Raw genomic sequence first — 7,861 nt, forward strand, 5'->3', positions numbered from 1 at the left:
TGGTTACTTTTCTTCCCTCTCTCTCTCTATCACTTGGTGAGTGCCAGTCTGTCAGTCCATTACAGTAACACTAGTCATTAGTGTCCAGTCCAGTTCTGGATGCAGCACACTCACTATACTACACTACAATCTCATTAGTTCTTAGTTGTTGTATAAATATCATTTGTACCCCTCTTCGGTAACACTCATCATGGACTTATCTAAAGGATACTAAAACTTTACATCCTATTACTCTCATTTAATCCTTTTTTATTGTTGGAGAAAAGAATTTCTGGGAGATAGATTTATAGAAAGAAGGTGGCTGGATTGATGGACAAGATTCCCTATTTGTTGATTCATTTGGCTTGTTTTGTTGGTATATATACAAAGTAGGGGGAGTGTGAAATATAATATACTTCAGTGGATTTACGTGGGCGTTGGACATTTGAGCTTCTCCGAAAGCCTTGGTAAAGTTCGGGTAGCCTTGAAGGGTATACAGTCACTTGGAAGGAGGGAGTGTTCATCCCAATCTGCCGGCTTACTTAAACTCTAAGACTAAGGCGGCCTCAAGGCCTACGCCACTGTCACCCCTTTGGATCTATTGTGGCTCCCCACACTTTAGAGCTCACCCTCCAGACCTGTCCTTTTAATCAGACTCTTAATTCTGGAGAGCGTGACTCTTAGGTAAAGCTCACAGGCCTTGGTTTTTTCCTCCCCGAGAAGTAACATCCTTAGCCCAACGAGCAGTGCCGTTTCATCCTCTTCCTGACACAACCTACAGAGGCTATCATCCGCCAGGCTCATGCGATGCATGTGTTTTGTAAGCCTGCAGTGGCCAGTTAATAGGCCTACAATCATCCTTATAGCCCCTCACGGCCTTGACGGATTAATTCTGCAGTCAGCCTCGGCGAATAGCCTTTAATGAACTCCTTTAATGTCTCTGCCCCGCCCCCTTAACTCAGAAATCTGGGGTAGTCAGAGCCCTTTTAGGGAAATTAAGGTAAAGGGAACCAAGAAGTGGTTATCTCAGACTACTAATTTCCCCACTCTTGGTATTTCCCTAGACAACCTGGACGATTATTAGGCTTAGAGTATCCTTCTTGGAACACTCTCAATCTTTAATTTGGGGCAGCTACACAGAAATCTGGGTAGGGAGAGATTTGTGAGAATGGAGTGTAAGGGAAAGTTGGGATCTAGCCTCAGCCTCTTCCAGAAACGTTTTTGGAGAGGTTGGCCATCAATTTCGAGCGTACAGCCTATTGAAGCCGAAGTCAGACCCATTGTTTAATATGGCGTCGCGTGGTGGCTTTCTTTTTTTAAACATATGGATTTTATGGCTTCTAAATAAAGTCTCAACTTTGTAAAGGAGTTCAAAGTTGGAGCTTCATGTAATTATTCAAATATATTGCTCACAAAATACAAGAAAAACAAGAGTAAATTCCTTTCTCTTATTAAGAAGTAAGAGAAAGCGTAAAAAACGCCCCTAAAAACCTTCCAAAAATCGACTTCTCAGTCTTTCCTTAGTAATGGAGAGTAGAAGGGTCTTTGACCTGATTGCAGCCCACCTGACGTGTCAGAATCTAATCAAAAGAGAAGAGACAAAAAGAAAGAACCGAAACTAGATTTACGTTGCACCTACAAGAAGAAGTCCAGAAGCAAGAAATTTAAGCCTCCGCCAATTTAGCATATTTAAATGAATTTTGAAGTAATCAATATTTATTGATTTCTCTAACCAATTTAATTGATAATAAAAGTGACCAGCTGTGTAGGCAGCGAAGTGTAGGTTTGTGCCACTTGAAGGTGCTGGCGATAGTGGTTTTTTATTTTTTTAGATTTATTTTTTGTTGTTTAAAACCCGTATCTAATTATGGAGATATCTACTGATTGAGACTTCCATCTTATTATAATGTATTCTAATTCAGGCCAGATCTAATTAAGGCACCCTCCCTTCTGTCTGCTTGCCACTTTGTGAGAAACCGGCCGTAGTCTCTCCAATCTCTTCATTCTTCTTGGAATATTTTAATTTAGTTTTTTTTTTCTTTTTAATTTTATTTTATTTAAATTAAAAAGTAAGAAATAATATTAAAAGATTCTATTAAGGCATACAAGATATCTGAAAAGCTTGATCTCCAACAAGTCCCAAGATGAAGAAAACGTAGAAGAAGTAAACAAAAAAAGCTCTGCGAACCAATTCCACTTCCTGCAAATCCACTCACAAATATATCCTTTCCCAGAACTGCTCCTAATTATCCCAGGAAAGGGATTAGCTCAGTAGGAGATTGAAGGTGTAAAAGTTTGGGAGTTATGCATTTCCTTTAAATTTTCGAATTGCTGTACCTCCTGTTCAATTCGTGTTATCTCTTCGAAAATATACACAATTATAGTACTAGTTTACCTCTACAATTGTGCATAATTGTAACTTCCCATCAGTATTTCTTAAGGAGATTAAGGTGTTAAAGTTTGGGTGTATTGCATGTCCTTTAAATTTCGAATTGCTCTATCTCCTATTTTATTGGTGTTATCCCTTCAAAAATATACACAATAATAGTACTAGTTTACCTCTACAATCGTGCGTAATTGCAACTTGCTATCAGTATTTCTTAAGGAGATTTAAGGTGTTAAAGTTTGGGTGTATTGCATGTCCTTTAAATTTCTAATTGCTGTATCTCCTGTTCTATTGGTGTTATCTCTTCGAAAATATACACAATTATAGTACTAGTTTACCTCTACAATCGTGCGTAATTGCAACTTCCTATCAGTATTTCTTAAGGAGATTTAAGGTGTTAAAGTTTGGGTGTATTGCATGTCCTTTAAATTTCGAATTGCTGTATCTCCTGTTCTATTGGTGTTATCTCTTCGAAAATATACACAATAATAGTACTAGTTTACCTCTACAATCGTGCGTAATTGCAACTTCCTATCAGTATTTCTTAAGGAGATTTAAGATGTTAAAGTTTGGGTGTATTGCATGTCCTTTAAATTTCGAATTGCTGTATCTCCTGTTCTATTGGTGTTATCTCTTCGAAAATATACACAATAATAGTACTAGTTTACCTCTACAATCGTGCGTAATTGCAACTTCCTATCAGTATTTCTTAAGGAGATTTAAGGTGTTAAAGTTTGGGAGTATTGCATGTCCTTTAAAATTTCGAATTGCTGTATCTCCTGTTCTATTGGTGTTATCTCTTCGAAAATATACACAATTATAGTACTAGTTTACCTCTACAATCGTGCGTAATTGCAACTTCCTATCAGTATTTCTTAAGGAGATTTAAGGTGTTAAAGTTTGGGTGTATTGCATGTCCTTTAAATTTCGAATTGCTGTATCTCCTGTTCTATTGGTGTTATCTCTTCGAAAATATACACAATAATAGTACTAGTTTACCTCTACAATCGTGCGTAATTGCAACTTCCTATCAGTATTTCTTAAGGAGATTTAAGATGTTAAAGTTTGGGTGTATTGCATGTCCTTTAAATTTCGAATTGCTGTATCTCCTGTTCTATTGGTGTTATCTCTTCGAAAATATACACAATAATAGTACTAGTTTACCTCTACAATCGTGCGTAATTGCAACTTTCTATCAGTATTTCTTAAGGAGATTTAAGGTGTTAAAGTTTGGGAGTATTGCATGTCCTTTAAAATTTCGAATTGCTGTATCTCCTGTTCTATTGGTGTTATCTCTTCGAAAATATACACAATTATAGTACTAGTTTACCTCTACAATCGTGCGTAATTGCAACTTCCTATCAGTATTTCTTAAGGAGATTTAAGGTGTTAAAGTTCGGATGTATTTCATGTCCTTTAAATTTCGAATTGGAATATCTTCTGTCCTATTAGTGTTATCTCTTCGAAAATATGCACAATTATGTACTCGTTTACTGATTGAATTACAGTGTAATCATGAAAAACTTGTTTTTGAAACATCATAATAACAATAGATTTTTTCTAACACATGTTAGAAGAAAGAAACATTTTTAAATTTGAGTTATCTGGCACAATTGTTTGGACGCTTTTCGATCTACATTTACCAAAAAATCGTACTGTGTAGAAAGCAAATAGTTTTTCTCAAAAATGAAATTTCCTATACATTAATCACACTTGAACTTAACGGATGAAAATCTGAACATCAATTTTTGTAGCGCTAGTACGCCCATTGCGATCGACTTGCAAAAGAAAAGTGAAAGTGTTGAAAAACAAATATCTCGATGGTAATATTCGATCACCACATAATTGTTATTATATTATTATGTACGTTTTTTGTAGTTGGTCCAATCTAATCGATATAAATTATAAATATAAAAGATAATTTGGCTTGGCCACCTCTGGATCTAAATCAATAAAAAAAAACTTAGATTTTTGCATTTTCAGATTAGTAAACTCATTTTCAGATTAACGTACACTTTTTAAACATTATACAAACTAGTCTATCTACAATTCAGTGAAGCTGCAAGGCAATCGAAACCACTAATTTGAAATAATTTCCTCTATTTCGAACCTTTCTAACAGATTCTTAATATTAAATGGTCCATTCTATTCTCACACGATATCCACCACTTAAGTTATTAAAATTATTAACTAAATTAGAGAACGAGATCTGAACAGAATTAAGGCGTGGCTTTGAAACATAATCGAAAATTTTACAAGCTTATTTAAATAATGAATTTTTATGTAAAGCTAAAGATAAAAAAATAAGTTTTTTTTTTTCAGTTTAAACGCTGTCAAACTTTTATTAGGCATATCCTTTCTATTACATTAAATGGTATTTTTAAATAATTAAATAAAAGAAAATTAATAAATTTATTTTTTAATTAATTTATTAATTAATTTTGAGATCGTGCCAAATTTACTATTTCCGGTTTTCATCGTATCTCTTTTGAGATACCCCGAGAGGAGAGAAAAAGCTTATAATACAAAAGTGAATGTGGAACATAACTCAAAAACTGCTGAAACTTCAAATTTGATGAGTTTTTAGGTACCCAAAAATAAGCTTCCGGGGAAAAATAAGCTTGCGGAGTGTACTATTTTTACGGAATAAATTTTTCAATTTTTTTTAATACTACAGGCCCGGAAAATTTATTAATTTTCTTTTATTTAATTATTTAAAAATACCATTTAATGAAAATTATTTTTACTAATTTCTTTAAAAGTTTTCATAGTTATTCTACTTGTCAGAATCGATAACTCTAATCTAAAATATGGTTCCAAAGAAATTCGATTAATTTCAATTTTTTTCTGAACAAAAGGTTTTGTTAGGCTTTCTTTTAACGTGCCATTTAAAAGTAATGTATTGATTTACCATTTATGAATATAATAAGCCAACCGGAGGGAAGGGATTAGCTATGAGGTTAGCATACTGGACTCCCACGCGGAGGTCCCGGGTTCGAATCCAGCAGCTGACCCTTAGATTTTCTCTTCCTAGGAGCTTCTTACAGCTCACTGTCCGGTGATGGACAGTGTTGTCTGTAAAGAGAGAACACTGACCGTAGGCCGGCAGTGCACTGGAAAAAGCTCCGGGCGCTAATAACCTCAGCTGTTGATGCGCCAAAAAAAAAAAAAAAAAAAAAAAAATAAGCCAACCGGATGTCACTGAAGAGGTTTTTTTTAAATGATTTTTTGGGGAATATCGAGGTGCGGTCTTAAATAAAAACAACTTTCTTTGCTTTATACCAACGTTTCGGTAATCTTTACTACCTTCTTCAGGGCCTGTACAATTTTTTTTAATGTTCTTCGAAAATACGCTAATTTTTGTTTTGAAAACAGTTCCTAATGTTTCCTTTTAAACACTACCCCTTACTGACTGAATAATCCAAAAATAGTTAATTCAGTTTTAAATAATTGCATTAAATTACAGTTTGGAATTGAGTTACAAATCTATAATCATTAACTCTAGTAATTAACATAATGTGAGAAGACTGTTAAAGTAAATAAATGGGAAAACCTTGAATTTTCTTTTGGTGGATTTCCCTGAACAACACACAGACTAGAACACACGCCCCTAATATTCCAGTTCAACGAATGTGAAAATCATTTTTACGTTGCGTGCAATGAATAATAAGAAAATGTTTTTATATTTTTTTTCTTCATTAATTATTAAAAACAACAATGAAAATTCTGTTAATTAAGAAGGAAAATACACTGTTATGGTGTTTAAAGAAATAGTCGAAGAGGAGAAGGAGGTTGCAGAGGATAAGCTGGAAGTAAAGAGAGCGGCTAATTAGAATGTTGAAGACCCAACATTTAATGACATGTAAATTGGAAGTAAGGAGTTTAGGATCCCAGTTTACCAGCCGAATATCCTACCCTATCCCATATTATCATGCATATGTAAATTAGTTATTAGCGTTGATCATAAAATGTAACGACTTCTTATTATAGTGTAAACACTGTTCAGACTCCATTACAACATTCTGCTCCTTTAATTTTTTTTTTGTATTAATTACACTAGACCACTATTCATTAAATTTATTTTTAAATGTAGGTAATTTATGAAAAAATAAATAGTAAAATAATAAAAAATTCATTTCCGCGTAATGATTATTTTTAATTACAAAGAAACCAAAACGATCGCGAACATTCGCCTTGGCTTACCTCTACTACAATTGGCACTTGAAATAATCAAAAATTTACTTTAAATCCAATTTCACAACGATAAATCGCCGCTGTGAGCAACGAAAATAATTGAGAAATGTGGTAATTTCTGGTTGGCTGATTTTGTTTAAAAAGTTTGTTAGTGGCGCCGATTTGGAAATAACAAATTTAAACTTAGACCGCATCCATGTGTCATGCGAACTAGATTGTAGATTGTATTAAAAGGGCGGTTCCACCAAAAAGGGGAAGTAACGCAGGCAATCCAAAATGGTTCCCATTGTTCCCCGCCCACCCCTCATCTCATCAAAGATACTGGGGTTTCTAGAACAACAAATCCGGCTAAAGTTTTCCAGATGCTAATATAATAAACTAATAAAGTAGTGACAGGACACTAAGGAGCGTGGCGACTCAATCGCCCAGGGCACTGGGAATAAACCTAGAAAGTTCTGGTAAAGATTACCAGATGCCACAATCTCTGGTAGGGAAACATTTGACCTTCCGAAGACGAGAAATCTAGTTTTAGAATAAACGGGGCACACCTCTACAAAGTGCCGCACAGTCTCATTGGACTCACCACAGCCAGCGCAAATTGGCGACTGGGTAAGGACATAGTCATACGAACTTTCGCTCGTTGACCTGGTGAATATCACCGATAATAACGTAAGAAATTCCAGCAAGAGTGTTGCCAATGGGTAGCTTCGTACCTCCAACTGAACCAGTCAAGAAGGCTTCTTCCCTCAGATTCACTGATTACATTTTCTTCTTGTAAATTGTGAATAGCAAATAGAAATTCACAAAAAAAAAAAAGCTGAGAAAAAGACATCCAAATCTAATCATGGAATAGGATGAAGAAATGAATGCCATTTCAGTCGAGTAAAATTTATTTTGCCGAGCTTTCGACGTAGGGACTAGGTCATCTTCAGGGCTAGTTTAGAAAGTAATACTATTACATTTCAGGGTTGGTGTGTCTTCTGTTTTGTCTGTTCATGGACTGAGTGTAACATGTCAGTCACACTCAGTCCATGAACAGACAAGACAGAAGACACACCAACCCTGAAATGTAAAAGTATTACTTTCTAAACTAGGTAAATAATTTTTGTAAATTTCATTATATTATACGTACATATTCATCTCAATAGAATCATTGTTAACAAACTGTAAATATGTTCCACAGCCCTGAAGATGACCTATAGTCCCTAGGTCGAAAGCTCGGCAAAATAAATTTTATAATTACTGAAATGGCAATTATTTTTTCATACTATTGAAACTATGAATCAGTCACCAAAAAGGAAT

The sequence above is a fragment of the Rhodnius prolixus genome, unplaced genomic scaffold, assembly GCF_049639745.1.
Source record: "Rhodnius prolixus isolate KJV_2025 unplaced genomic scaffold, Rpr scaffold_14, whole genome shotgun sequence".
Lineage (NCBI taxonomy): Eukaryota > Metazoa > Arthropoda > Insecta > Hemiptera > Reduviidae > Rhodnius > Rhodnius prolixus.